This window comes from Symsagittifera roscoffensis, chromosome 7, assembly GCF_963678635.1.
Source record: "Symsagittifera roscoffensis chromosome 7, txSymRosc1.1, whole genome shotgun sequence".
In the NCBI taxonomy this organism is placed as follows: Eukaryota; Metazoa; Xenacoelomorpha; order Acoela; family Convolutidae; genus Symsagittifera; species Symsagittifera roscoffensis.
Genome location: NC_087068.1, coordinates 32126315 through 32154083, shown reverse-complemented (window position 1 = coordinate 32154083; position 27769 = coordinate 32126315). Strand labels below are relative to the sequence as shown.

At 35.1% G+C, this 27769-nt stretch overlaps 1 protein-coding gene across 5 annotated transcripts in view; it reads left to right on the top strand.

The window, feature by feature from the left end:
• The first annotated feature begins 135 nt into the window (after window positions 1-135).
• LOC134852193 (protein still life, isoform SIF type 1-like) overlaps window positions 136-27769 on the top strand; it is a 41546-nt gene continuing 13912 nt past the window's right edge. The window contains exon 1 of one of the 5 annotated variants that reach the window (XM_063868503.1): window positions 136-1038. The gene's annotated coding sequence lies outside the window, so the exon portion shown is untranslated. The other 4 variants (XM_063868507.1, XM_063868504.1, XM_063868506.1 and 1 more) reach the window with 4 other exon arrangements.

The window sequence follows — 27769 nt, the reverse complement described above, 5'->3', positions numbered from 1 at the left end:
TGCCCCTGGACAAAATGCGTAAATAGATCAATCCTTTGTTACATAATTTTACACCGTCTATACCGTTCACGTGTTACTATATATAGCGAAAGACTAAATTTCAATTCCACACTATAAGCCCTCACACCAACCTATGCTGTCTTAACAGCATTTTTGCACCCCGGGCCCAGGGTAGATCTAAATCCACTAGTCACTTCTGCTGTTACTCAACTCTTCAAAATTGTTTCTGTATGGTTCGCCTACCCAAACATAACCAGAACTATGGCTTGGTTGAACAACAAGTAAACTTCTTCAATAAACAAACGAAATTTACACATATCTTCAAGACAACGCAAATACATGATTCATTATGATCAAAATCTACCATTGTTTAATATAAACTTCTTCATTTCAGAACATACTGGTCCAGAAACGTTTTTACCTGGGGTTTCTTAGATATAAATCGTCCAAATTTTATTGCTTTTATTCTCTTTTGTTCACAATATTGTTCACATTATTCACAATTTTTCTGGTCGAGAAAATAAGTTTCTTTTTCAGTTAAGAAAATGCAAAATTTTCTGGTCGACAAACGTTCTTACCTGTTTAAAATAGAACACAAAATTTTCTTCGATATTCATGTATATGGTCCAAAATATTATTAATTTTATTCTGTTTTGTTCACTTTATCGTTCACAACTTTTGTGCATAATTGAAAATTCTGTAATTTAGTTTCTGTGTGATCAAACGCGCAAGGTGTTTTATGCCAATTTTGTTCGTCAACAACTTTGTTTCTGCTTCGCTTTTATGCAATTTTTGCTTGTTTTTTTACCAAATGTGACGGTTTTTGAACATGTTTACGTTTACGGCACATGAACTGAAGCGTCCCGCTGGTGAAATCTCTGCTGCACATCAATAACTCATTATTTTGAAGCCATATTTGTCATTTGGAGACATGCTTTGCGGAACTACATGCAGTGAACAACATCAAAATAATATCAACTTGATCAGCAGTTTTTAACCTCCCGGGTGTCAAATTGAGAAAAATCTTCTTCAGATCATGTGAGTCATATTTTAGCCACGACATCTTTTGTCGGTGCAAGTTTTCGATTCAGGCTATATTTTTTCGATGCTCAACCAATTTGGTTCTCAAAATTTTGGTTTTTTAACAAAAAAAAAACATCTGATGAACAAACCAAAAAAGATAAGTTCTTTTAAAACACATTTCAGAAAATTGAATAGTGCTTTGCATTAGTGCTTTGCTTTTTTGAAAACATACAATATTTAAAATCGAAAACTTTTAGTTTTTATACATAATCAATGGTTATAATTAATGTTTCATTGAGTTTTTTTCGATAATATGCAATAATTGATCATTTAAAACGTTAATTTGTTTCTGCTAGTGTCAAAAACAATGAATGCAATAACCGAAAGATAAATGGTCAATGTACAATATTAGAAGTAAACTTGCTGAATTCATCAATGGGACCACTCTTCTAAACGAGCACCAAATGCAGCAATAAACTACCACACTTGATGCCCTATGAGGGTGCTTTGAGATAACTAACTTTGCTCAAAAATACAGCTTTGGCCGAAGTTCTTTTCATCGGCTAAAGAAAATCGCTCCCATTGCAAGTGTTTTTCTTTGAATATTAACTATATTTGCTGTAAATAGTTGAACTGTTGTTGAAATATCGATATTTGTTGTAGCTGACTTGTCACTTTAGGTCAAAACATGGCTCCAAGAGTCAACTTTCTTAGTTCTGGTTTGTTTCGAGAGTGTTTATATCACAGAGATTACAAATGTTTGATCACAGTGACTTTTGATTTATAAACATTGGGAAAATGTAGTTGCTTCGGCAACAAACTCCCGGGGCCCCGAATTGTCTGGAACGGCGCAAAAGGCGTTGCAAAAAAAATCAAAAAAACCGTAACAAGAGCGGTAGCGGGGCGGTTGAAAGTGCCGTAAGCCGTTCTCACGGTCACCACTCGTGTTGTGCCATCTCTTCCTGGATGTTCCTCCACCACACGTCCAATCGGCCAAATACCTCGCGGCGTGAGGTCTTTTAGTACCCACACTATGTCTCCAACCTTCAATGGTGGTTGCATTTCGTTCCACTTAGGGCGTTTCATTAGTAAAAGTTGGTACTCCTTCTTCAACCGCTTCCACAGGTGGTTCATCAGCTGTTGAACGTGGGTCCATTTAGTGTAGGTTAATGGCATGCTGTCGTCGAATACTCCTGGTGGAAGGCTGCTGAAAGGTCGTTGAATGAGAAAGTGATTTGGTGTCAGTGGCTCGTCATTTTCTGGGTAATCAGTTACAATTGTTAAGGGTCTCGAATTCAGTATCAATTCGGTTTCGGCTAAAATTGTCTGAAAAACATCAAGTGTGAGTTTTCGCGATCCAAGAATGATTAGGATTGTTCTCTTGGCAATCTGAATCAAGCGTTCCCAAGCGCCACCGAAATGAGGACCATATGGCGGGTTGAAGAACCACTGGATGTTTTGCCGTTGTAGCTTGAAAGAGCAGGCTCTATTGTCAACCATTTTTATGGCGTCGTTTAGTTTTTTAGAGGCTCCAACAAACGTTTTTCCGTTATCACTGGTGAGCGTTTTTGGAGTTCCCCGTCTAGCTGTAAACCGACCTATTGCATTCATAAGTGAATCAGTGTTCAGATTTGGACAGTTTTCGAAATGAACAGCTCTAGTTGCAAAACAAGTTAAAATTATTCCGTAATGTTTCTCAATATCTGTTTTGTTTTCAAAATAGAAGGGGCCAAAAAAGTCTACTCCAGCATTAGTGAACGGGAAAAGATGATTTTCGTCGGGATATCGCTTCAATGGTAATGGTGCCATGATTGGCTGGAGGTTGTCTGCTTTGTATCGTCGACACAAGAAACAATGATGAGCGATTGAACGAAGAGCTTGTCGTATCTCAATGATGTGGTAGCGCTGCTGCACGAAAGATTTGACGAACTCTTGTCCTTGATCCATGCAAATTTGGTGTGCATGCTGTAGATAGAGTTTAACTGTTGGATGAGTTGCTAATAGAATCAGCGGGTGACGTGATTCAAGCTCCTTTGTTGGGGCAAAGTCGAGCCTGCTGCGCGAACGAAGCATATGCTTTTGGTCAAGGTATGGATTGAATTTAATCAGTTTGTTCTTTGCTTCCAGGCACCGCTTCTGTTGTAGATGTTCGATCGTTTCACTGAAAGATTCTCGCTGTGCTGATATGATGATATAATTTCTCGCTCGTTCCATATCGTTACTAGTTGAATGCTGTCGTTCTTTTCGATGTTTTCCGTTAAAGTCTTGGTCTTTTGCAGATGATGAGCTCAGTTTTGTGAAAAAAACTGAAAACTGCGGCGATGGTCAATAAAAGTTTATTCCACGAGGAAAAACGACTATGTCAAAGAGTGGAGGACCTGAAAACGGTTTCTGTGATGCACACACTGAGGCGAGTATTGAGACGCTATTAGTTTCTATTACGGAAGACTTCTGTGGCCATTCAGATGATTGTGACATCAAAAAGGATGGGGCTGCTAACCATTTTGATTCGATATCTATAGTTTTTAATCCTCTAGTGCCGTGATCAGCAGGGTTCAGATGAGTCTGTATATAGTGCCAGTTTTTGTTTTCTTGAGTAGCGTTTATTTCGGCTAGACAATTTGACACAAAACTTTTTTGTTTTTTCTTCGAATTGATCCAATCAATTACAACTTGACTGTCTGTCCACATATGTACGTCAGGATCGACGTTAAGCTGAAGTTGTACTTTAGCAAATGCAACTAGTCGAAATCCAATAATTGCTGCTTCAAGCTCTAATTTTGGAATACTCAGCTGCTTGATTGGAGCTACTTTGCTCGTACCTATTACATAGTGAGTTGCCAATTGTTTTTCTGGTTGATATTCGACTCTCACCTATACGACTGCTGACATCCCTATCAAGGACGCATCCGTGAACGTATGAAGTTGAACATTATCCCGTGTTGTTAATTGCCTTTTGAAAAGTGTTCGGGCAAGACTGATTGGTTTCATTGACACAAAGAGGTTTAGCAGCTTTTGTAGCTCTTTCTGACTGTAAGCGGGCAATAATGAGTCCCAAGATTTGCCTAATTTCCACGTTGATTGCTAAATTGCTTTGAACAAAATGGTTACTGGTGCTAATATTCCCAGAGGATCAAAAATTGAGGACACTAGGCCGAAAAATTTCCGTTGTGTGTATTCATGGGCATCCCCACTAATTGCCTTTGGAGGCTCCATGTATAGTTTGTCATTTGTTAAATTCCATTTTTGTCATAGAACTCTAGTTGTTGGCTTAGGTGTTTCTTTTTCCGAGGCTGGTAAACCGTTAAGTATCTTAGTGCTGTTCGATTCAAACTTGGTTAGTCTAAATCCGCCTTGTTGTAGAGCTGCCTTTGTCTGGAAAGCGGACTCCAATGCGTCGTTGGGTGAGGACGCTGAGTGAATGTAGTCGTCCATGTAAAAATTTGTTCCGACGGATTCAAAGGCAAGCGGAAAGTTCACGATGTTGTCTTTAGCACATTTCTGTAGAATGTAGATAGCACAAAATGGAGAGCAAGTTGCTCCAAAAATTAGTCTTGAAAACTGGTAATGTCTTATAACAATTTTGTGATCCCAGAGAAAACGTAGCGAGGAACGGTCTTCTGCTTTTATGCTTATTTGCATAAACATTCCTTCAATGTCAGCTAATGTCCCAATACCAAACTTACGAAACCGCAGAAGGACTCCAATAAGATTTGCGAGCAAATTTGGGCCTGTTAGCAGATTAGAATTTAGAGATTGGGCTTTGAATTTGGAGGCAGCATTTGAGACACGCCTTACCTTTCTCGGCTTGTTAGGGTTTACGACTTCGTGGTGAGGTAGATACCACAATCTAGAAGGTACTTCTCTGGTAAAAACTGCTGGCTGCGCGTAAGACTTTTCCAGGTCCGTAACTAGCGTCTTTTCATATAAATTTTGTAGATCGGTGTTTTTTTCGAATCTTTTCTGCAATTATTGCAACTGTTTCAGAGCTACATAGTAGTTGTTGCTGAGACTTGAGTTGGGTTTCCAGGGAAGACCTATTTCGTATCGTCCATTTACAAGTGTTGTCGTGTTATCCAAGATTTGGAGATGAAGCTTGTCGTCGCTGCTGTAGTTTTTGTTGAGTGTAGTGATTCCGTTTTCCTCGATTTTCCAAAATTGCTGTACAAGATAGTCCAGAGGTTGCTCTGTTATTTTGTTGCGAGAAACGTGGAAGACAAAGGGCCGATGTTTTGTTTTGGATGAGTATCGCTGTTGTCTATTTTTGTTCAGTTGGTATTCGCCGGCTAATGTCCATCCAAGTTTTGTCTGCACAGCTGAAGGTATAAAGTTGTTTCCTTCAATAACGTGTAGAGGATATGTAAACAAGAATGAATTTACACCAAGCAAAGCTCCAATCTTCCCATGATCGAAGTGTGGAAAATGAATATGGCGAAGTGTGTCGGTAGAGCTGCAAATCTCGTTCAAATTAAACACATCTGCCGCCGGTATATTTAAGCAAGGAGTTTTGTACAAATTATTCATTGAGAACTTCACATCCGGTTTGTCATGCGGAGAGATGTGAACAGCATTATCAACCTTTGCAACTGGCATTTCATGATCAATGTCGATATAACGAAGAGACATTGATGTGTGTTCCACAGATGAAATTTGTAGTTTATCTGCTATTTCATCAACGATGAAGCTAAATTGGCTCCCGTGGTCATTTAATGCATAAGTAGTTGTGCTCCTTTCACCATGGCAGAATGAAACCGGCATTGTTCAAACCATTGAGGTTGTTCTGAACAAAAACTCGAAAACTCACAGGCAGTGAATCCTCCCTGATTTTCTGCGCATGCTGCGTCTTTGCTTTGTTGCGATGACATCTCTGTTTTTGATCGCTGATGTTCTGATTTGTTAGAGTGCTGGGCACCATATCGGCTTAGGTCTGGTTGGTTTGGAAACCTTCTACTTTTAGGTTTGTACTCTTTGCTTTTTTGGTTAAAATCTGCAGACTGCTGATTAAAGTATCGGTTTTCCTGGGGTGCGGGTTTACAAAAATTGTCGGAACCCAAACTGGTTCTTGTAAGTTTGGGTGCATAGTATTGTGAAACAAGTCATGATGGGCGTTGACAACGAACGTTGATTTTTTAAACTTGTTTGGGTCGTGAAGGCTTGTGTGATGAAATCTGTTGCACTCTTGACAATGGTTGTTTGAGACACAAGTAGTTCGGAGGTGATGAGGGCTTAAGCAGTTGACATAAAGTTCAAGTTGTTTTACGATTTTGTAGCGTTGAGGTGGCGTAGAAGAACTGTACTGTGGGCATTGCATGATGTTATGTTCGTTCTTACAAGAAGGGCATTGCTTGCGCTTTGTTCTGTATTGGTTGAAATTCTCAGGTCCAATTGTTCTGGAAGCCTGTTGATTGCTTGATATAACGTTTGAGGAACAGGGCGCTAGGGCATTGCTGCTAAATGTTGACGGTTCTGCATTGTTGAAGGATGGAAATTGATTGTGAAGTTTGTCGTAGGTCTTCGCATGCACTTCTAGCCAATTTTGTAAGTGTTGAACATCTAAGTCCTGTATGTCGTTTCGCACGGTGTATTCCGTCCATTTAAGAAACAAATGTTGTGGGACTTTTTTTTTGACAAGCTTTGTCAAAGTAGAAGAACTCAAATCTGCATTAAAATTGAGATTTTTGAAGGTTTGCACCATTTGTTTCAGGAAGGCGGCAAAAGAAACAAAAGAATGATTGGTGGTTCGTGCCCACCCAGGAGCGCCAAAACATGTAGCTGACTTGTCACTTTAGGTCAAAACATGGCTCCAAGAGTCAACTCTCTTAGTTCTGGTTTGTTTCGAGTGTTTATATCACAGAGATTACAAATGTTTGATCACAGTGACTTTTGATTTATAAAGATTGGGAAAATGTAGTTGCTTCGGCAACATTTGTAATAAATTCATAACAGTGACGTTATAAGAAATGCTTTCATTTATTTACTGAAGGTAGTTCATGTACTGATGAGAATGTTTGGGAAGGGAAGGTTTTCTTCCGAGCAAAACTAAGTAGTTCAAACTACTTTTATAAAGCATAAAGTCTGTTATGATTTTTAAGACTTTTCAGTTAAGATTTGGACTCGAAAAACATCCTGAAAATTTTTGCGTTGCTATTTTAAATTTCTAATTGTCTGTGCTACTTGCGCGTCTAACGGTTATCCTTGTTTTCGTTCTGTTTCAATTGATACAGTTTTTATTTGATGAAACTATTTTACTTTCAATTTACAGTAACAACATTTTTCATTTGATATCTACTGCATTGGGCGTAAAATCTTTCTCGTTTATAAGTAATCCTTCCCGTCTCAGTTCTTTTTTTCGCAGTTTAGCTTACAAGGATTAGCTTTTCGCACTTTAGCTTACAACGATTTTTCGCTTTTTAGCTTAAAAAGGATTACTTTTTTCTGCAAAATCAGATTCAATTTAGCATACACGTTTTTAAAAATTTTACAATATCAGATTTGTGATACAAAATACAGTTTTAAAAAATTTAAAATATGTTTCATGAGAAATAAAATTATCTTCAAAGTTTTTAAAATTAAATGTTTAAGAATAACAAGACTGCTGGTATATCAAGGCAAAGCCCTGAATGTTCCGACTACCCCTTGATTCATATCGAATAGTTTTTGGGAAAAGAAAATATTGAAAACCTATTATTTTTGGAGAATACCGAAGAGTGAAATGTTGAGTCGTATGAAATTATTACCACCAATCCGATGAGCTAGCCTCAATTATATTTGAAACGATTTTGTTGTGCGGGATACGCCACGAATAAATATTTTGCGTTACGGTCTCTGAAAAATGAATAAATTCTTCAAAGCGCGCATAATTTTGTCCAAAATGTGGCCAAAATGACAATTTTCAAATCGCCAGTACTTTGAAAAAAAGAAATGGAGTTAAAATAATTTTTTAAATTTGAACTTAAGAAGTCGATATCAATGGGGAAAATTTTTTTGTTGAAAACCACCAGTAGAGGGGGGGAGGACGCCCCCTCCTCGGAGATCCGACCAGCTGCCGACCCAAAGGGTCCCTCCTTTGTTTTTTCTGAGTATCCGATTCTGACTGATTCTATAACGTTTCTAAAAGTGCCTTCGGCGCCACATCATATTAATTTTGAGGGGGAGCACACGCCGAAAAAACGCAACTTTTTGGTCAAAAATTTCCAAAAAGTTTCTAAAAACGCCTTTTTTTGGCCTGTTTTTTCAAAATTTTTCCTGCGACGCAGAAAGTTTGGTTACAATGAGGTCTTTATAGTGATTCAGCAGAGCTCAGAAAATCAATTAGTCGACTTAATAAAAAGTCGACAAAATTTTTGAAATTTTTAAGAATCCGCCCCCCCCCCCCGTCGAGAAAATCCTAGATCCGCCACTGTTGAAAACTCTTCTTTCGATCAGCGAAAATTGGCTGAAGAAAATAAAATACACCGAGCAAAAAAAATCCGTTTTCTTCAATATCGGGACGATAATAATGATAAAAAAATGTTTCCATGTGAATTCATTACAAAAACTGACAATGTCTGATGTTTTCAAAGAAATTCATAAGCAATTTACAAAAATTGGTTAAGCTACAGAGAAATTTTTTTTTGGAGGGAAGAAACAAACATGTTTTGTCACGTAAATCAGGTATCTCAAAACAATTTCGTAAGCTAAGGCATCAAATTTGGTATTAATATGAAGCCTTCTCAATCGTGATTCCGATTCGCATGTAAAAATTTCAAGATTTTTTTTTCAATTCTAGCTTAATAGAAGCATTTTGATCTTTTTGTATTGCTATCAGTCAACCTTGATCACTCGTTTTTTCTTCTAATTTTTTTGAAAAAAAATATAACCTCATTAGCAACCAAATTTTTGCTTGCTGTTGAATTTTTGTTTTATGAATTTTTGCTTATAGAAAACTTGGATTTTTAAAACAATTCAGGTGAGATCAAATCAGCAATTGTTCTTTTTGACTAAAATCGGACACTAACTGAGTAATGAGGAATTTTCTTGCAGCTTTTTTCAGACTAAAGCAACTAATCAGCACACATTCAAATTTGTCGTTTTTGAAAATTATTCATATGCGGACCAGGAGTGTGTTTCATTTTTCTTTCGCTGGTAGGGACCAAAAATTTATGTTAAGAAAAAACAACTTGAGCCTAAAACTTCAAATTCCTTGTGTTGTTTGGGAGAGTAATTCAATAACGAGAAAACCTCTGACTTTGGTGGCGGTGTGCAAGCTAATTTACGCCTTCAGACCAATATTGTCACAAGTTGATCAAACTACCTCTTATTTAATAGTGTTATTTAACACATGACAAATTTTATCCAAAATCTACATATCTCTGATAAATCTATGAAAAATGACAACAAAATCCTGGAAAAAAAATGTTCCTTCGTTTGTTTGATAAAAAGATCGCCCAGTGATTGTAGTTTGTCTGCTGCTATTAAAAATTGTTGTTAATTTTGCCTCTATTGTCTGATTTTGCCCTTTACCGAATCGTTTGAGTATATATAAGACAAACCGTCGAAAGCAAAAACTAGTTTTCAAAACCCAGAAAAATCTAGAGTGATTGGAAATAACCCACAAAAATTTAGGCCGTTTTTAAGACAGGTTTTTTATTCTGCAAAACAATCAACCATTGATAATCAAAGCAACTCACATATAAATAGAAACTTTTTTTCTTCTCGTATTTCATCAATCACATCTATAGGTATTTTTATCTTGCTTAGCAGTCTTCTGATAGTTTTTGTAATCTCGGAGTTTTGGTTATGTGATCTATTGTGATCTACTTTGAAACTATGTGATCTACTTTGAAACTGTGAAACTATGTGATCTATTTTTAGAATAATCTCCTTCCCCCTTTTTCCACTTTTGTACGTACTTAAGAAATCCTTCTTGTATATATTAATTTCCAGATTTTTAAATTATGCACTCTATCTTTCAACATTTACCCAAAAAAAAGGAACAAAGTTTTCTCGCTGCAATGATTTTTGTTATGCCAACAATACCAACAAAACCTTGTAGTTGGATTTTTTTATATAACCTTGAAGTAAATTTCAAACTTTATGAAATATGTAGCCAAAACTCTCATTTCAAACAAGAATCTCTTAAGCTACAATCCCTCCGCCTGTGGTACCTTGTTTATTATAAACATCAAGATGAAAAACTAAAACAATGATGAAAGATATGCGCATTTTGTACCTAGTATCAAATCCCTTTCTGCAATAAATGCGGAATAGTTGAAATGATTCCCAAAAATTTCATTCGAAAAATTTTTAAAAATTTATCGGCTTAAAATTGCATCAGTTCTTTTTTATTATTGATTATCTTTATTGACATAAGTTTTTGCTTCTATAGCATTAGCTAGGGTATTTGATGTAAAGGATGAGAAGAAATACTCATATCAACACAAAAATCAATCTACAGTGCTCGTATAAGTGCAGAGTCTTGGAAGTTCTGACTACCCCTTATAATTTATAAACAAGCGTTTTTATTCAATGAATGAAAAAAACTGGAGATTTTTTCGCGTCATTGTTTAGAAAAATGTTTCTGTACATGCTATGTAAAATACAAAATGATCCAAATTGATAAAAATATTCTATTATTTTTTCAAAAACCGGAACTTTCAAGCCTAAAGGTCAACTAACACCCCAAAATCAATCATACACATTTTTTCCGCTAAATTGTTTTTTTCAAGCTGATTTATTTTTTTCGAACATTACAAAACATTTTGTCAAGAAATACAACAAAAGCGATAGTCAAAAACTTTTTTATTTTAATTGGCATGTAAAAAAAAAACAATTTTTATGTCCGGCTTATTATAAAAATGTTTCATTACATGCTGTAAAGTACAAAATGATCCAAATCGATAAAAATATTCTATTACTTATCAAAAAACGGTTTTTTTAAGCCTAAAAGTACATTAAAACTTCAAATTCAATCATTAAAGTTTTTTCCGCAAAATTTTTCATTTGATGACTAAGATATCTTTTCAATAAATCGTATTCAAGTTTTTGACTATCGCTTTTGTTGTATAAACTAAGAGGAAGTGATAAAGAATCATTTTAAAAGTAGTTTTTTTACAATTTCATTTTTTTTCTGACTAGTTTTCATCTTTTGGTAAATAAAAAGCGTCGCCATAGTGCTTTAGGATTTAAAATAGTGATAAAAATCATTTTCAAAGAAATTTTTTACGATTGAAAATTTCATTTTTTCCATTCATTTTCCATCGTTTGGCAAAAAAAGCGTCGCCATAGTGCTTTCGGATGGTACTTTCGGTAACCTTTCTTTTGAATCTTTCGAACATTTCTTTGAAAAAAAAATATCTGCGTGCTCGGTTTGATACAAAATTGCATAAAAATCGATAATCAGCTTCAGTAGATTGAATTTTACTGCATATACGCTCTAATCTCAATCTACTAAGTACTGATTAATTTATTGCTTGAATTTAAACAAAAAAATCTTTTCGGATCGCATTACCAGATCGATAAACTTACAACTAACTGCCAATTCGACTATTCTACGGGGAGAAGCTTCTCTACCTGTCGAAACTTACAATCCGCGTAACCTCTTTTCCATGCCTTCAGCCATGCCACTCAACTCCAACTGCAACCAAACCCACTCAATCGGTCTCTTTAACTACAATTACATTTCACAATAGCCCCAAGAGAACGGTTGGTTCAATTCCAATCCAAACACAGGGTGATTTATAGTTTGTTTTCCAACTAACACTCAACTGAACTAAGAGCAATATAAATTGCTTCCATATTCACGTACTCGAAAACAAAAAAGGTTTTGATAAATAGGAATAACTCAAGTTGGTATATACTTTTCATTTGAACTCGATTACAAGCTCTGCCAAAATGTGTGTTGATTACGTTGTGATACGTTACTCTACCAGAAGAATTCATACCACCGGAACGGAATGGAACACACACATAGAATGCTGTGTTTGTTATCAAAACAAAATTGAATGGAACGAAAGGTAGAGAGAAATTTATTTGGAACACGATTGGAAAATACACGTCGAGTGTACTGGAGCACACAAAGGATAAAATCTGGAACCGTTTACTCATTATTACCAGAAACTGACAACAGACAACTGAAAACGTTTTTACCAATTACAGCAGAATAGCCCTAAATCGATTGCCGCGAGAGCTATAATCGAAAAAGACTAGGGCGCGTGTTCCCTAAATCTGAACTTCAAAGACCAAGTATAAAAGTCGTGACCGGATTTGTTTTATTTTCTCGTAAAATCGAAGTTTCTTCGCCAAGTTTTATATCTTCATAACAGCTGTTGAAATAAGGCCGAGTATCCCACCAACTTAGCTGACATTAGAAGACACCATATTTAATTTAACCATTTTTGTATAATAATTTTATTGCTCGCCTTGTGATCTCGATATTTATCCATATTTTATACACCTTCAGTAACATGCTTCCCAATTTCGAGTTGCAGACAGAATTGAGTCGCCCTTTTATCTTTTTATCGAGCTGCTCCTGAACTGAATTCTGATTATTGATCAAATTAAGACAACTAGTTGAACTTTTAATGTGTTCTTTGTATACCGCCAGCACCTTTTGAGGTTACATTATCTCTTCCTATTTTCAATTGTAGGTTTCCCTTTGCTTCCGTTCTTGAATTGAAAAATACTTGTCATACCTGTGCTAGGTTTCTTTGATCCTTCATAGCTAATTAATGCGTGAGCATCTGTGCCGACATAATTTTTCGCGCTTCTACAATTTTTCAATTGAAAGATTAAAGTCTCTGTGCTTATCTTGAACGTGCATACAATCAAATCTTGTCTATTTTTTTTCAACTCAGCAAGACTGCGCGGCGGCATATTGCTCTACAATAAAATTTACTCCAATTCCGCGTATGTTCTTTTTAATATATCTTTTTCTTGTTGTTTTATTGCGTTTTTTGTTCTTTTGAAGCAAGGATCTCTTCTGACGGAGGATGACTTACTGAAACTTTCTGATTACAACCAACAGCTATTCATTTTAGAGCGACTGTCAGAAAATAACCAAAAGGTGAAATAAAACTACCTAATTGAAATCAAAATTTGAATTTATCTTGACCATGTTTATAGTTGCATGCTAAATTTCTTTTCAATCAGAGCCAGGGGCGGATCTAGGATTTTATTTACGTCGACCAAATTGATTTTTCGAGCTCTCCCAAAGCACTGTTTTGCCCCTATTTCGGCTAAATTTTGTGCGCCGCAGGCAAATTTTTGAAAAAACAGTCAAAAAAGCCGTTTTTGGGCACTTTTTGAAAAATTTTGACAAAAAATCGCGTTTTTTTTGGCACGCGCTCCCCCTCAAAGTTAGTATATATTGGCGCCTAAGGCGCCTTTAGAAAAATTTTAGGGTCGGTCGGCCAAAAATGGATTTCTGAAAAAGTGTCAAAGGGGGGACCCTTTGGGTCGGCAGGGGGTCGAATCCCTGAGGGGAGGGGCGTCCGCCCCCCCCCCCCCCCTAAATCCGCCCCTGATCAGAGCAGCTTTTACTATTGCCACAAAAAGCTCTTTTCTATCTTCTGAACTTTCTATTTTTTCCTCATCGTAAATCAAAACCTATCAATTAGCCAAAAATGTACTAGTTGTTGGGATAAATTGAGATACAGGTAAAATTTCATCTAATAAAAACAAAGAAAATCCGAAAATCCAACATCGAGTGCAGTATGGTATTGAAGTCCTTTCATTCGTTATTCGGACCCCAAAAATTAATTTTCAAAAATATCTGTGTCAAAAAAAATGGCCTGCTTTTTTATATTCAGGCCAAATTATGGCTATCAGAGTGGAGAGGGGATTTCTCATTGCACTTGCGCTTACTTAACTATTATTTATTTTAATCAAATTATTTAGATGATTCGATTCTTGAGTCTCAATAAAAATCCTCTCGCTATGTAAAAAAAACTGATTAAAAATTTTAAAAAAAAATGAAATTGAAAAAAAAAATCATAAATTGTAATTTGTGCGTTTCTTCGGATCTACTTAAACATCTCCCTTCCTATGGTATCTACTACAGAATCTCAATCCCTCTAAATAAAACAGTAAATTAGCTCTAGAGCTTTTTATTGAGCATCCTTATTTTACTGGTTGCTCTCGAAAATTTGACTAATTTATTGTACTTAAGAAGCCCCCCCGCCACCCCTTTAATGAAAGGAGAGGCGCCGGCGAGACTTTCAGGTTGATCCAATTTTTCTTTTAAAACATTGAATTAGTGTTTTTTGGAATTCAAAGAAAATTTTTGGGCTTGGGAAGTAGCAGGAGTAAATCAAAATCGGAAGGAGTTTGGTCGGAAAACCAAATATTCCAAATCTTAGCGACATTTAATTGCATCATTGCCAGATTTCAAGAATCAGATATGAAGAATAGGGCAAAATTTTTGAAGAAACAAAATAAGTATTGATTTATAAAATACCCCTGAAATACTTTAAACTATCCATTGATTAATAAATTTCATATGATTTTGACTTAACTTTTGAGTAACTGTCACTTGTTTTGTTTGCTGAATTGATTATTGCCTGATTTAGTAAACTCACTCCTTATTTCTTTTGCGAAATAAGAGGTTTCTAGCTTTTAAATAAAAAACTCAAAACTTTTTTTTGGAAAAAATCACGCCGAGCACGAATAATCAGCCCTTTTCTTCGAACAAGCTATACCTGAATATAAGTCAGAACAATAAACATTGCCTCAATTATGCTCATTAATGAGAGGGGGTACTTCTATATGTTTATATGTGAGCGCCTTTGCGTGTAAATTTGTGTTTTCATGTTTTACCTGTCCAGAAGCTGTAGTAATTGTACAAAAAGTAACAAAAAAAACTTTCTTAAAAGACAGTTGCCCAATTCTTATGCAAATATACCATATGAACATGGCAACAGTTTAAAACAAAACTGTTGAAAGTCAAGTTTAAACAAAAATTTGAGTAATTTTAACTAATATGAACCTTTTTAAGAAATTTGAGCAGTTTTTGTGCTGATGAGCAGCATATCTAGAAAATCTACATATATAGGTGTTATTGTTTTGGGATGACAATTACTATAGATGCTTGTTTCAAAGCTGAGCCTCTGGATGGAATCATTCATAGGCGCAGAACTGAATGGGCGAAAAAAATTAGCCAATCAGATCATAGTATTTCAAACTTCGGAAAAAAAAGCGTGAAAATCTCAAAGAAAGTAAATAGTTCCAGGGATTTAATATTAAAATTGACCGAATATAAAAATGGCAGAAATATTCAGCGAGTTGGAATATGACGGCGAGTTGGAACAAAGTTTATGTTCCAAGCAGGGGCGGATCTAGTATTTTCTCGAGGCGGGGGGCGGATTTTCAAAAAATTTTCCATTTTTTTTTTTTTTAGGTCGACCAAATTGATTTTTCGAGCTCTCCTGCCGCAGGCAAATTTTTGAAAAAACAGTCAAAAAAGCCGTTTTTGGGCACTTTTTGAAAAATTTTGATAAAAAAATTGCGGTTTTTTTGGCGCGCGCTCCCCCTCAAAGTTAGTATATATTGGCGCCAAAGGCGCCTTTAGAAAAATTTTAGGGTCGGTCGGCCAAAAATGGATTTCTTAAAATGTACCGAAGTGGGGACCCTTTGGGTCGGCAGGGGGTCGAATCCCTGAGGGAGAGGGGGCGTCCGCCCCCACCCCCCCCCCTAAATCCGCCCCTGATTCCAAGGCTTTCCTTATGAAAGAAGCAAAACACTGCTTCATTAAATTCCTTTTAAATAAACGGCATTTGATTCATTTTACTAATAGACTTTCGGCTGTTTTTGTTTTCAGTCCTTAGCCCATGAGTCTTTTGCCCATTCGGTCCTCTGCTCATGAGATTAGCATCCATGCCTCTAGTGCTGCTTTTGTGCTCTTCTGTCGTTCCTATATCCATTTCACTTGTTTGATGGGTCGTGAAGGCTTGTGTGATGAAATCTGTTGCACTCTTGACAATGGTTGTTTGAGACACAAGTAGTTCGGAGGTGATGAGGGCTTAAGCAGTTGACATAAAGTTCAAGTTGTTTTACGATTTTGTAGCGTTGAGGTGGCGTAGAAGAACTGTACTGTGGGCATTGCATGATGTTATGTTCGTTCTTACAAGAAGGGCATTGCTTGCGCTTTGTTCTGTATTGGTTGAAATTCTCAGGTCCAATTGTTCTGGAAGCCTGTTGATTGCTTGATATAACGTTTGAGGAACAGGGCGCTAGGGCATTGCTGCTAAATGTTGACGGTTCTGCATTGTTGAAGGATGGAAATTGATTGTGAAGTTTGTCGTAGGTCTTCGCATGCACTTCTAGCCAATTTTGTAAGTTTGAACATCTAAGTCCTGTATGTCGTTTCGCACGGTGTATTCCGTCCATTTAAGAAACAAATGTTGTGGGACTTTTTTTTGACAAGCTTTGTCAAAGTAGAAGAATTCAAATCTGCATTAAAATTGAGATTTTTGAAGGTTTGCACCATTTGTTTCAGGAAGGCGGCAAAAGAAACAAAAGAATGATTGGTGGTTCGTGCCCACCCAGGAGCGCCAAAACATGTAGCTGACTTGTCACTTTAGGTCAAAACATGGCTCCAAGAGTCAACTCTCTTAGTTCTGGTTTGTTTCGAGTGTTTATATCACAGAGATTACAAATGTTTGATCACAGTGACTTTTGATTTATAAAGATTGGGAAAATGTAGTTGCTTCGGCAACATTTGTAATAAATTCATAACAGTGACGTTATAAGAAATGCTTTCATTTATTTACTGAAGGTAGTTCATGTACTGATGAGAATGTTTGGGAAGGGAAGGTTTTCTTCCGAGCAAAACTAAGTAGTTCAAACTACTTTTATAAAGCATAAAGTCTGTTATGATTTTTAAGACTTTTCAGTTAAGATTTGGACTCGAAAAACATCCTGAAAATTTTTGCGTTGCTATTTTAAATTTCTAATTGTCTGTGCTACTTGCGCGTCTAACGGTTATCCTTGTTTTCGTTCTGTTTCAATTGATACAGTTTTTATTTGATGAAACTATTTTACTTTCAATTTACAGTAACAACATTTTTCATTTGATATCTACTGCATTGGGCGTAAAATCTTTCTCGTTTATAAGTAATCCTTCCCGTCTCAGTTCTTTTTTTCGCAGTTTAGCTTACAAGGATTAGCTTTTCGCACTTTAGCTTACAACGATTTTTCGCTTTTTAGCTTAAAAAGGATTACTTTTTTCTGCAAAATCAGATTCAATTTAGCATACACGTTTTTAAAAATTTTACAAAATCAGATTTGTGATACAAAATACAGTTTTAAAAAATTTAAAATATGTTTCATGAGAAATAAAATTATCTTCAAAGTTTTTAAAATTAAATGTTTAAGAATAACAAGACTGCTGGTATATCAAGGCAAAGCCCTGAATGTTCCGACTACCCCTTGATTCATATCGAATAGTTTTTGGGAAAAGAAAATATTGAAAACCTATTATTTTTGGAGAATACCGAAGAGTGAAATGTTGAGTCGTATGAAATTATTACCACCAATCCGATGAGCTAGCCTCAATTATATTTGAAACGATTTTATTGTGCGGGATACGCCACGAATAAATATTTTGCGTTACGGTCTCTGAAAAATGAATAAATTCTTCAAAGCGCGCATAATTTTGTCCAAAATGTGGCCAAAATGACAATTTTCAAATCGCCAGTACTTTGAAAAAAAGAAATGGAGTTAAAATAATTTTTTAAATTTGAACTTAAGAAGTCGATATCAATGGGGAAAATTTTTTTGTTGAAAACCACCAGTAGAGGGGGGGAGGACGCCCCCTCCTCGGAGATCCGACCAGCTGCCGACCCAAAGGGTCCCTCCTTTGTTTTTTCTGAGTATCCGATTCTGACTGATTCTATAACGTTTCTAAAAGTGCCTTCGGCGCCACATCATATTAATTTTGAGGGGGAGCACGCGCCGAAAAAACGCAACTTTTTGGTCAAAAATTTCCAAAAAGTTTCTAAAAACGCCTTTTTTTGGCCTGTTTTTTCAAAATTTTTCCTGCGACGCAGAAAGTTTGGTTACAATGAGGTCTTTATAGTGATTCAGCAGAGCTCAGAAAATCAATTAGTCGACTTAATAAAAAGTCGACAAAATTTTTGAAATTTTTAAGAATCCGCCCCCCCCCCGTCGAGAAAATCCTAGATCCGCCACTGTTGAAAACTCTTCTTTCGATCAGCGAAAATTGGCTGAAGAAAATAAAATACACCGAGCAAAAAAAATCCGTTTTCTTCAATATCGGGACGATAATAATGATAAAAAAATGTTTCCATGTGAATTCATTACAAAAACTGACAATGTCTGATGTTTTCAAAGAAATTCATAAGCAATTTACAAAAATTGGTTAAGCTACAGAGAAATTTTTTTTTGGAGGGAAGAAACAAACATGTTTTGTCACGTAAATCAGGTATCTCAAAACAATTTCGTAAGCTAAGGCATCAAATTTGGTATTAATATGAAGCCTTCTCAATCGTGATTCCGATTCGCATGTAAAAATTTCAAGATTTTTTTTTCAATTCTAGCTTAATAGAAGCATTTTGATCTTTTTGTATTGCTATCAGTCAACCTTGATCACTCGTTTTTTCTTCTAATTTTTTTGAAAAAAAATATAACCTCATTAGCAACCAAATTTTTGCTTGCTGTTGAATTTTTGTTTTATGAATTTTTGCTTATAGAAAACTTGGATTTTTAAAACAATTCAGGTGAGATCAAATCAGCAATTGTTCTTTTTGACTAAAATCGGACACTAACTGAGTAATGAGGAATTTTCTTGCAGCTTTTTTCAGACTAAAGCAACTAATCAGCACACATTCAAATTTGTCGTTTTTGAAAATTATTCATATGCGGACCAGGAGTGTGTTTCATTTTTCTTTCGCTGTTAGGGACCAAAAATTTATGTTAAGAAAAAACAACTTGAGCCTAAAACTTCAAATTCCTTGTGTTGTTTGGGAGAGTAATTCAATAACGAGAAAACCTCTGACTTTGGTGGCGGTGTGCAAGCTAATTTACGCCTTCAGACCAATATTGTCACAAGTTGATCAAACTACCTCTTATTTAATAGTGTTATTTAACACATGACAAATTTTATCCAAAATCTACATATCTCTGATAAATCTATGAAAAATGACAACAAAATCCTGGAAAAAAAATGTTCCTTCGTTTGTTTGATAAAAAGATCGCCCAGTGATTGTAGTTTGTCTGCTGCTATTAAAAATTGTTGTTAATTTTGCCTCTATTGTCTGATTTTGCCCTTTACCGAATCGTTTGAGTATATATAAGACAAACCGTCGAAAGCAAAAACTAGTTTTCAAAACCCAGAAAAATCTAGAGTGATTGGAAATAACCCACAAAAATTTAGGCCGTTTTTAAGACAGGTTTTTTATTCTGCAAAACAATCAACCATTGATAATCAAAGCAACTCACATATAAATAGAAACTTTTTTTCTTCTCGTATTTCATCAATCACATCTATAGGTATTTTTATCTTGCTTAGCAGTCTTCTGATAGTTTTTGTAATCTCGGAGTTTTGGTTATGTGATCTATTGTGATCTACTTTGAAACTATGTGATCTACTTTGAAACTGTGAAACTATGTGATCTATTTTTAGAATAATCTCCTTCCCCCTTTTTCCACTTTTGTACGTACTTAAGAAATCCTTCTTGTATATATTAATTTCCAGATTTTTAAATTATGCACTCTATCTTTCAACATTTACCCAAAAAAAAGGAACAAAGTTTTCTCGCTGCAATGATTTTTGTTATGCCAACAATACCAACAAAACCTTGTAGTTGGATTTTTTTATATAACCTTGAAGTAAATTTCAAACTTTATGAAATATGTAGCCAAAACTCTCATTTCAAAATAGAATCTCTTAAGCTACAATCCCTCCGCCTGTGGTACCTTGTTTATTATAAACATCAAGATGAAAAACTAAAACAATGATGAAAGATATGCGCATTTTGTACCTAGTATCAAATCCCTTTCTGCAATAAATGCGGAATAGTTGAAGTGATTCCCAAAAATTTCATTCGAAAAATTTTTAAAAATTTATCGGCTTAAAATTGCATCAGTTCTTTTTTATTATTGATTATCTTTATTGACATAAGTTTTTGCTTCTATAGCATTAGCTAGGGTATTTGATGTAAAGGATGAGAAGAAATACTCATATCAACACAAAAATCAATCTACAGTGCTCGTATAAGTGCAGAGTCTTGGAAGTTCTGACTACCCCTTATAATTTATAAACAAGCGTTTTTATTCAATGAATGAAAAAAACTGGAGATTTTTTCGCGTCATTGTTTAGAAAAATGTTTCTGTACATGCTATGTAAAATACAAAATGATCCAAATTGATAAAAATATTCTATTATTTTTTCAAAAACCGGAACTTTCAAGCCTAAAGGTCAACTAACACCCCAAAATCAATCATACACATTTTTTCCGCTAAATTGTTTTTTTCAAGCTGATTTATTTTTTTCGAACATTACAAAACATTTTGTCAAGAAATACAACAAAAGCGATAGTCAAAAACTTTTTTATTTTAATTGGCATGTAAAAAAAAACAATTTTTATGTCCGGCTTATTATAAAAATGTTTCATTACATGCTGTAAAGTACAAAATGATCCAAATCGATAAAAATATTCTATTACTTATCAAAAAACGGTTTTTTTTAAGCCTAAAAGTACATTAAAACTTCAAATTCAATCATTAAAGTTTTTTCCGCAAAATTTTTCATTTGATGACTAAGATATCTTTTCAATAAATCGTATTCAAGTTTTTGACTATCGCTTTTGTTGTATAAACTAAGAGGAAGTGATAAAGAATCATTTTAAAAGTAGTTTTTTTACAATTTCATTTTTTTTCTGACTAGTTTTCATCTTTTGGTAAATAAAAAGCGTCGCCATAGTGCTTTAGGATTTAAAATAGTGATAAAAATCATTTTCAAAGTAATTTTTTACGATTGAAAATTTCATTTTTTCCATTCATTTTCCATCGTTTGGCAAAAAAAGCGTCGCCATAGTGCTTTCGGATGGTACTTTCGGTAACCTTTCTTTTGAATCTTTCGAACATTTCTTTGAAAAAAAAATATCTGCGTGCTCGGTTTGATACAAAATTGCATAAAAATCGATAATCAGCTTCAGTAGATTGAATTTTACTGCATATACGCTCTAATCTCAATCTACTAAGTACTGATTAATTTATTGCTTGAATTTAAACAAAAAAATCTTTTCGGATCGCATTACCAGATCGATAAACTTACAACTAACTGCCAATTCGACTATTCTACGGGGAGAAGCTTCTCTACCTGTCGAAACTTACAATCCGCGTAACCTCTTTTCCATGCCTTCAGCCATGCCACTCAACTCCAACTGCAACCAAACCCACTCAATCGGTCTCTTTAACTACAATTACATTTCACAATAGCCCCAAGAGAACGGTTGGTTCAATTCCAATCCAAACACAGGGTGATTTATAGTTTGTTTTCCAACTAACACTCAACTGAACTAAGAGCAATATAAGTTGCTTCCATATTCACGTACTCGAAAACAAAAAAGGTTTTGATAAATAGGAATAACTCAAGTTGGTATATACTTTTCATTTGAACTCGATTACAAGCTCTGCCAAAATGTGTGTTGATTACGTTGTGATACGTTACTCTACCAGAAGAATTCATACCACCGGAACGGAATGGAACACACACATAGAATGCTGTGTTTGTTATCAAAACAAAATTGAATGGAACGAAAGGTAGAGAGAAATTTATTTGGAACACGATTGGAAAATACACGTCGAGTGTACTGGAGCACACAAAGGATAAAATCTGGAACCGTTTACTCATTATTACCAGAAACTGACAACAGACAACTGAAAACGTTTTTACCAATTACAGCAGAATAGCCCTAAATCGATTGCCGCGAGAGCTATAATCGAAAAAGACTAGGGCGCGTGTTCCCTAAATCTGAACTTCAAAGACCAAGTATAAAAGTCGTGACCGGATTTGTTTTATTTTCTCGTAAAATCGAAGTTTCTTCGCCAAGTTTTATATCTTCATAACAGCTGTTGAAATAAGGCCGAGTATCCCACCAACTTAGCTGACATTAGAAGACACCATATTTAATTTAACCATTTTTGTATAATAATTTTATTGCTCGCCTTGTGATCTCGATATTTATCCATATTTTATACACCTTCAGTAACATGCTTCCCAATTTCGAGTTGCAGACAGAATTGAGTCGCCCTTTTATCTTTTTATCGAGCTGCTCCTGAACTGAATTCTGATTATTGATCAAATTAAGACAACTAGTTGAACTTTTAATGTGTTCTTTGTATACCGCCAGCACCTTTTGGGGTTACATTATCTCTTCCTATTTTCAATTGTAGGTTTCCCTTTGCTTCCGTTCTTGAATTGAAAAATACTTGTCATACCTGTGCTAGGTTTCTTTGATCCTTCATAGCTAATTAATGCGTGAGCATCTGTGCCGACATAATTTTTCGCGCTTCTACAATTTTTCAATTGAAAGATTAAAGTCTCTGTGCTTATCTTGAACGTGCATACAATCAAATCTTGTCTATTTTTTTTCAACTCAGCAAGACTGCGCGGCGGCATATTGCTCTACAATAAAATTTACTCCAATTCCGCGTATGTTCTTTTTAATATATCTTTTTCTTGTTGTTTTATTGCGTTTTTTGTTCTTTTGAAGCAAGGATCTCTTCTGACGGAGGATGACTTACTGAAACTTTCTGATTACAACCAACAGCTATTCATTTTAGAGCGACTGTCAGAAAATAACCAAAAGGTGAAATAAAACTACCTAATTGAAATCAAAATTTGAATTTATCTTGACCATGTTTATAGTTGCATGCTAAATTTCTTTTCAATCAGAGCCAGGGGCGGATCTAGGATTTTATTTACGTCGACCAAATTGATTTTTCGAGCTCTCCCAAAGCACTGTTTTGCCCCTATTTCGGCTAAATTTTGTGCGCCGCAGGCAAATTTTTGAAAAAACAGTCAAAAAAGCCGTTTTTGGGCACTTTTTGAAAAATTTTGACAAAAAATCGCGTTTTTTTTGGCACGCGCTCCCCCTCAAAGTTAGTATATATTGGCGCCTAAGGCGCCTTTAGAAAAATTTTAGGGTCGGTCGGCCAAAAATGGATTTCTGAAAAAGTGTCAAAGGGGGGACCCTTTGGGTCGGCAGGGGGTCGAATCCCTGAGGGGAGGGGCGTCCGCCCCCCCCCTAAATCCGCCCCTGATCAGAGCAGCTTTTACTATTGCCACAAAAAGCTCTATTCTATCTTCTGAACTTTCTATTTTTTCCTCATCGTAAATCAAAACCTATCAATTAGCCAAAAATGTACTAGTTGTTGGGATAAATTGAGATACAGGTAAAATTTCATCTAATAAAAACAAAGAAAATCCGAAAATCCAACATCGAGTGCAGTATGGCATTGAAGTCCTTTCATTCGTTATTCGGACCCCAAAAATTAATTTTCAAAAATATCTGTGTCGAAAAAAATGGCCTGCTTTTTTATATTCAGGCCAAATTATGGCTATCAGAGTGGAGCGGGGATTTCTCATTGCACTTGCGCTTACTTAACTATTATTTATTTTAATCAAATTATTTAGATGATTCGATTCTTGAGTCTCAATAAAAGTCCTCTCGCTATGTAAAAAAAACTGATTAAAAATTTTAAAAAAAAAATGAAATTGAAAAAAAAAATCATAAATTGTAATTTGTGCGTTTCTTCGGATCTACTTAAACATCTCCCTTCCTATGGTATCTACTACAGAATCTCAATCCCTCTAAATAAAACAGTAAATTAGCTCTAGAGCTTTTTATTGAGCATCCTTATTTTACTGGTTGCTCTCGAAAATTTGACTAATTTATTGTACTTAAGAAGCCCCCCGCCACCCCTTTAATGAAAGGAGAGGCGCCGGCGAGACTTTCAGGTTGATCCAATTTTTCTTTTAAAACATTGAATTAGTGTTTTTTGGAATTCAAAGAAAATTTTTGGGCTTGGGAAGTAGCAGGAGTAAATCAAAATCGGAAGGAGTTTGGTCGGAAAACCAAATATTCCAAATCTTAGCGACATTTAATTGCATCATTGCCAGATTTCAAGAATCAGATATGAAGAATAGGGCAAAATTTTTGAAGAAACAAAATAAGTATTGATTTATAAAATACCCCTGAAATACTTTAAACTATCCATTGATTAATAAATTTCATATGATTTTGAATTAACTTTTGAGTAACTATCACTTGTTTTGTTTGCTGAATTGATTATTGCCTGATTTAGTAAAAATCACTCCTTATTTCTTTTGCGAAATAAGAGGTTTCTAGCTTTTAAATAAAAAACTCAAAACTTGTTTTTGGAAAAAATCACTCCGAGCACGAATAATCAGCCCTTTTCTTCGAACAAACTATACCTGAATATAAGTCAGAACGATAAACATTGCCTCAATTATGCTCATTAATGAGAGGGGGTACTTCTATATGTTTATATGTGAGCGCTTTTGCGCGTAAATTTGTGTTTTCATGTTTTACCTGTCCAGAAGCTGAAGTAATTGTACAAAAAGTAACAAAAAAAACTTTCTTAAAAGACAGTTGCCCAATTCTTATGCAAATATCCCATATGAACATGGCAACAGTTTAAAATAAAACTGTTGAAAGTCAAGTTTAAACAAAAATTTGAGTAATTTTAACTAATATGAACCTATTTAAGAAATTTGAGCAGTTTTTGTGCTGATGAACAGCATATCTAGAAAATCTACATATATAGGTGTTATTGTTTTGGGATGACAATTACTATAGATGCTTGTTTCAAAGCTGAGCCTCTGGATGGAATCATTCATAGGCGCAGAACTGAATGGGCGAAAAAAATTAGCCAATCAGATCATAGTATTTCAAACTTCGGAAAAAAAAGCGTGAAAATCTCAAAGAATGTAAATAGTTCCAAGGATTTAATATTAAAATTGACCGAATATAAAAATGGCAGAAAAATTCAGCGAGTTGGAATATGACGGCAGAAATATGACGGCGAGTTGGAACAAAGTTTATGTTCCAAGCAGGGGCGGATCTAGTATTTTCTCGAGGCGGGGGGGGGGGGCGGATTTTCAAAAAATTTTCCAAATTTTTTTTAGGTCGACCAAATTGATTTTTCGAGCTCTCCTGCCGCAGGCAAATTTTTGAAAAAACAGTAAAAAAGCCGTTTTTGGGCACTTTTTGAAAAATTTTGACAAAAAATCGCGTTTTTTTTTGGCGCGCGCTCCCCCTCAAAGTTAGTATATATTTATATATTGGCGCCCAAGGCGCCTTTAGAAAAATTTTAGGGTCGGTCGGCCAAAAATGGATTTCTTAAAAATTACCGAAGGGGGACCCTTTGGGTCGGCAGGGAGTCGAATCCCTGAGGGGGGGGGGGGGGGCGTCCGCATCCGCCCCTGGTTCCAAGGCTTTCCTTATGAAAGAAGCAAAACACTGCTTCATTAAATTCCTTTTAAATAAACGGCATTTGATTCATTTTACTAATAGACTTTCGGCTGTTTTTGTTTTCAGTCCTTAGCCCATGAGTATTTTGCTCATTCGGTCCTCTGCTCATGAAATTAGCACCCATGCCTCTAGTGCTGCTTTTGTGCTCTTCTGTCGTTCCTATATCCATTTCACATACATTGAAGAATTATTATATCAAACTGATGATTCAAATAAACTCAGATACTGATTAATTTTTGATTACAGGTGATATATTTCAGTCAAGAAAACTTTTTGTTAAATTTTGATACGCAGTTAAAGTTTGTTTAAAAAACGAAGTTATTTTCATTTATATAGATAGATTGTCGTTCATTTCTTTGTAAAAAGGGACAGAATGACGTTAAGAATCATCAAAAATTTGAAGACTCAAAAACGGACTAAAGTTTTCTGAATTCCCAGCGGAATACAAAGAGCTACCTTTTGATTCCGTTTTGTCTAAATGTGATAATTTAGAAAAAACAGAGGCAATCATAAGCAATTCTTGAAATTCAAAGGAAGTCATGAACTTTTTTTATTTAAAAAGTTTAGAAATGATCAAATATATTAATCAGCTATTTTTTTTACCTGTTTTCAATCTGCCATTGGATCTGCTAGAGATTTCCAGATCTCCAGATTTCTAAACTGAGCGAAAAAAAAAATTGAATGCTCTGGACACGAAGTTTTTTTTTAGATACACTTAGTTAAATTAGAGCGTGTTTTTGATTTGCAAAAGTAAAAGACATGAACAAAAATCTTATTCCTGTTTCATCGGAGAAGCAATTACAATATGATATAGACCACTGATTCGCATCTCTAACGAAGGTTGCATTGTGCACTCGAGATAATGTCGCGCCATATCTCTCTTTTTCATATAACGTCTCTCAGATCGTATAGGGAGGAGCTATAAATATTTAATTGATATATTATTTATATTTTTGACGCTGTGAGTGAGTAATAAATTTAAGACTGCACATGTTTTTGACTTGAACTTAAAAGAATTACTCGTTCTAATCGGCTGGTTTTGTTTTTTCTAGTTTTATTCTTTTGTTTTTCAATAATACATGACTAGTTGTCTATTTAAGTATTACTGTTTTTATCAAGTTGCCTCTTGTTTTTTTTTATTTCTTTTTTTTTTTAAAAAAAAAGGATAAGCAGGAAATATCAAACAATTGTATTAAGTAAATCTCTAAATTCCCAATTTTTCTCTCGTCCCTTAATTCAACACATGCTTATGAGTCAATGCTCGTTTTCAGTTCCCTCTCATTCTTTTCCTTTTACGGTGGAACAAAAAAATAAATAAACATTAAATCAATTTGACCTGTAAGCAATTATCTTAATGCAATTTAAGTTCCAGTGTACCTAGAACACAATTTAAATATGCTATTAATCGAACTGTCAGAACTATTTTGGTGAAGCTTTAAATTACGAAACTGATTTTCTTAAATTCTCTCAAAATCTTCAATTCAATTGATTTTAACCGCAGTGAAGAACTTAGTTTTACCACGTACTCTGAGAAAGGTTCCCTTATCTATCTTTGTTCACTGCTGCTGACGGTTAGTTACTTTGCTCCATCTGTCAAGATTGGGGTTTCAACAGCCAGCCTGGAGGTCGCAATTACTGAATCTACCTTCTAAAATATGGTGAACAGTAGATCTAAGACAGGGGAGGATCTAGATTTTTCTCAAGTAAGGCGTTTAGTAAGAAAAAACGTTTTTTGTTCAACCTATTTCCTAGCTTAACCAAAAATGTTTATAATCCCCTTTTGAATAACTTTGACTTAAAAGCCCTCCCTAACATTTGATGAAAATTGTTACGGAAACTTATGCTTAGAAAACTTGAGTAAAAAAGCATACCGACCACAACTCGTGAAATTGCAAATGATAAAGCTGCTGGTATGTCAGGGCAAAACCTTAAGTGTTCCAATGTCCTTTGATTGGTCTCGTCAATAAATTAATTTTGGACTGAAAGTAGTCTGATTGACAAAAAGACTGGTGGGGTTCCAACAACTTTCTCTTCAACTCAAACGTTTTTTGAAGTACGAATTATGCTGAAACTTTATGATAAAATAAGAGCACTTTTTCAATTTGTGTTCCCTTTTTTGTTCCGACTTTCGGTACGAAAGTAACGGAATATTTGTGCTCGGGGTGGGTTTTTTTTTCTTCAGACAAATTTCGACTTTTTTTAACTAGCCATGTTTGACGGAATTTTTTTATATCATTCAAAAGGTATTG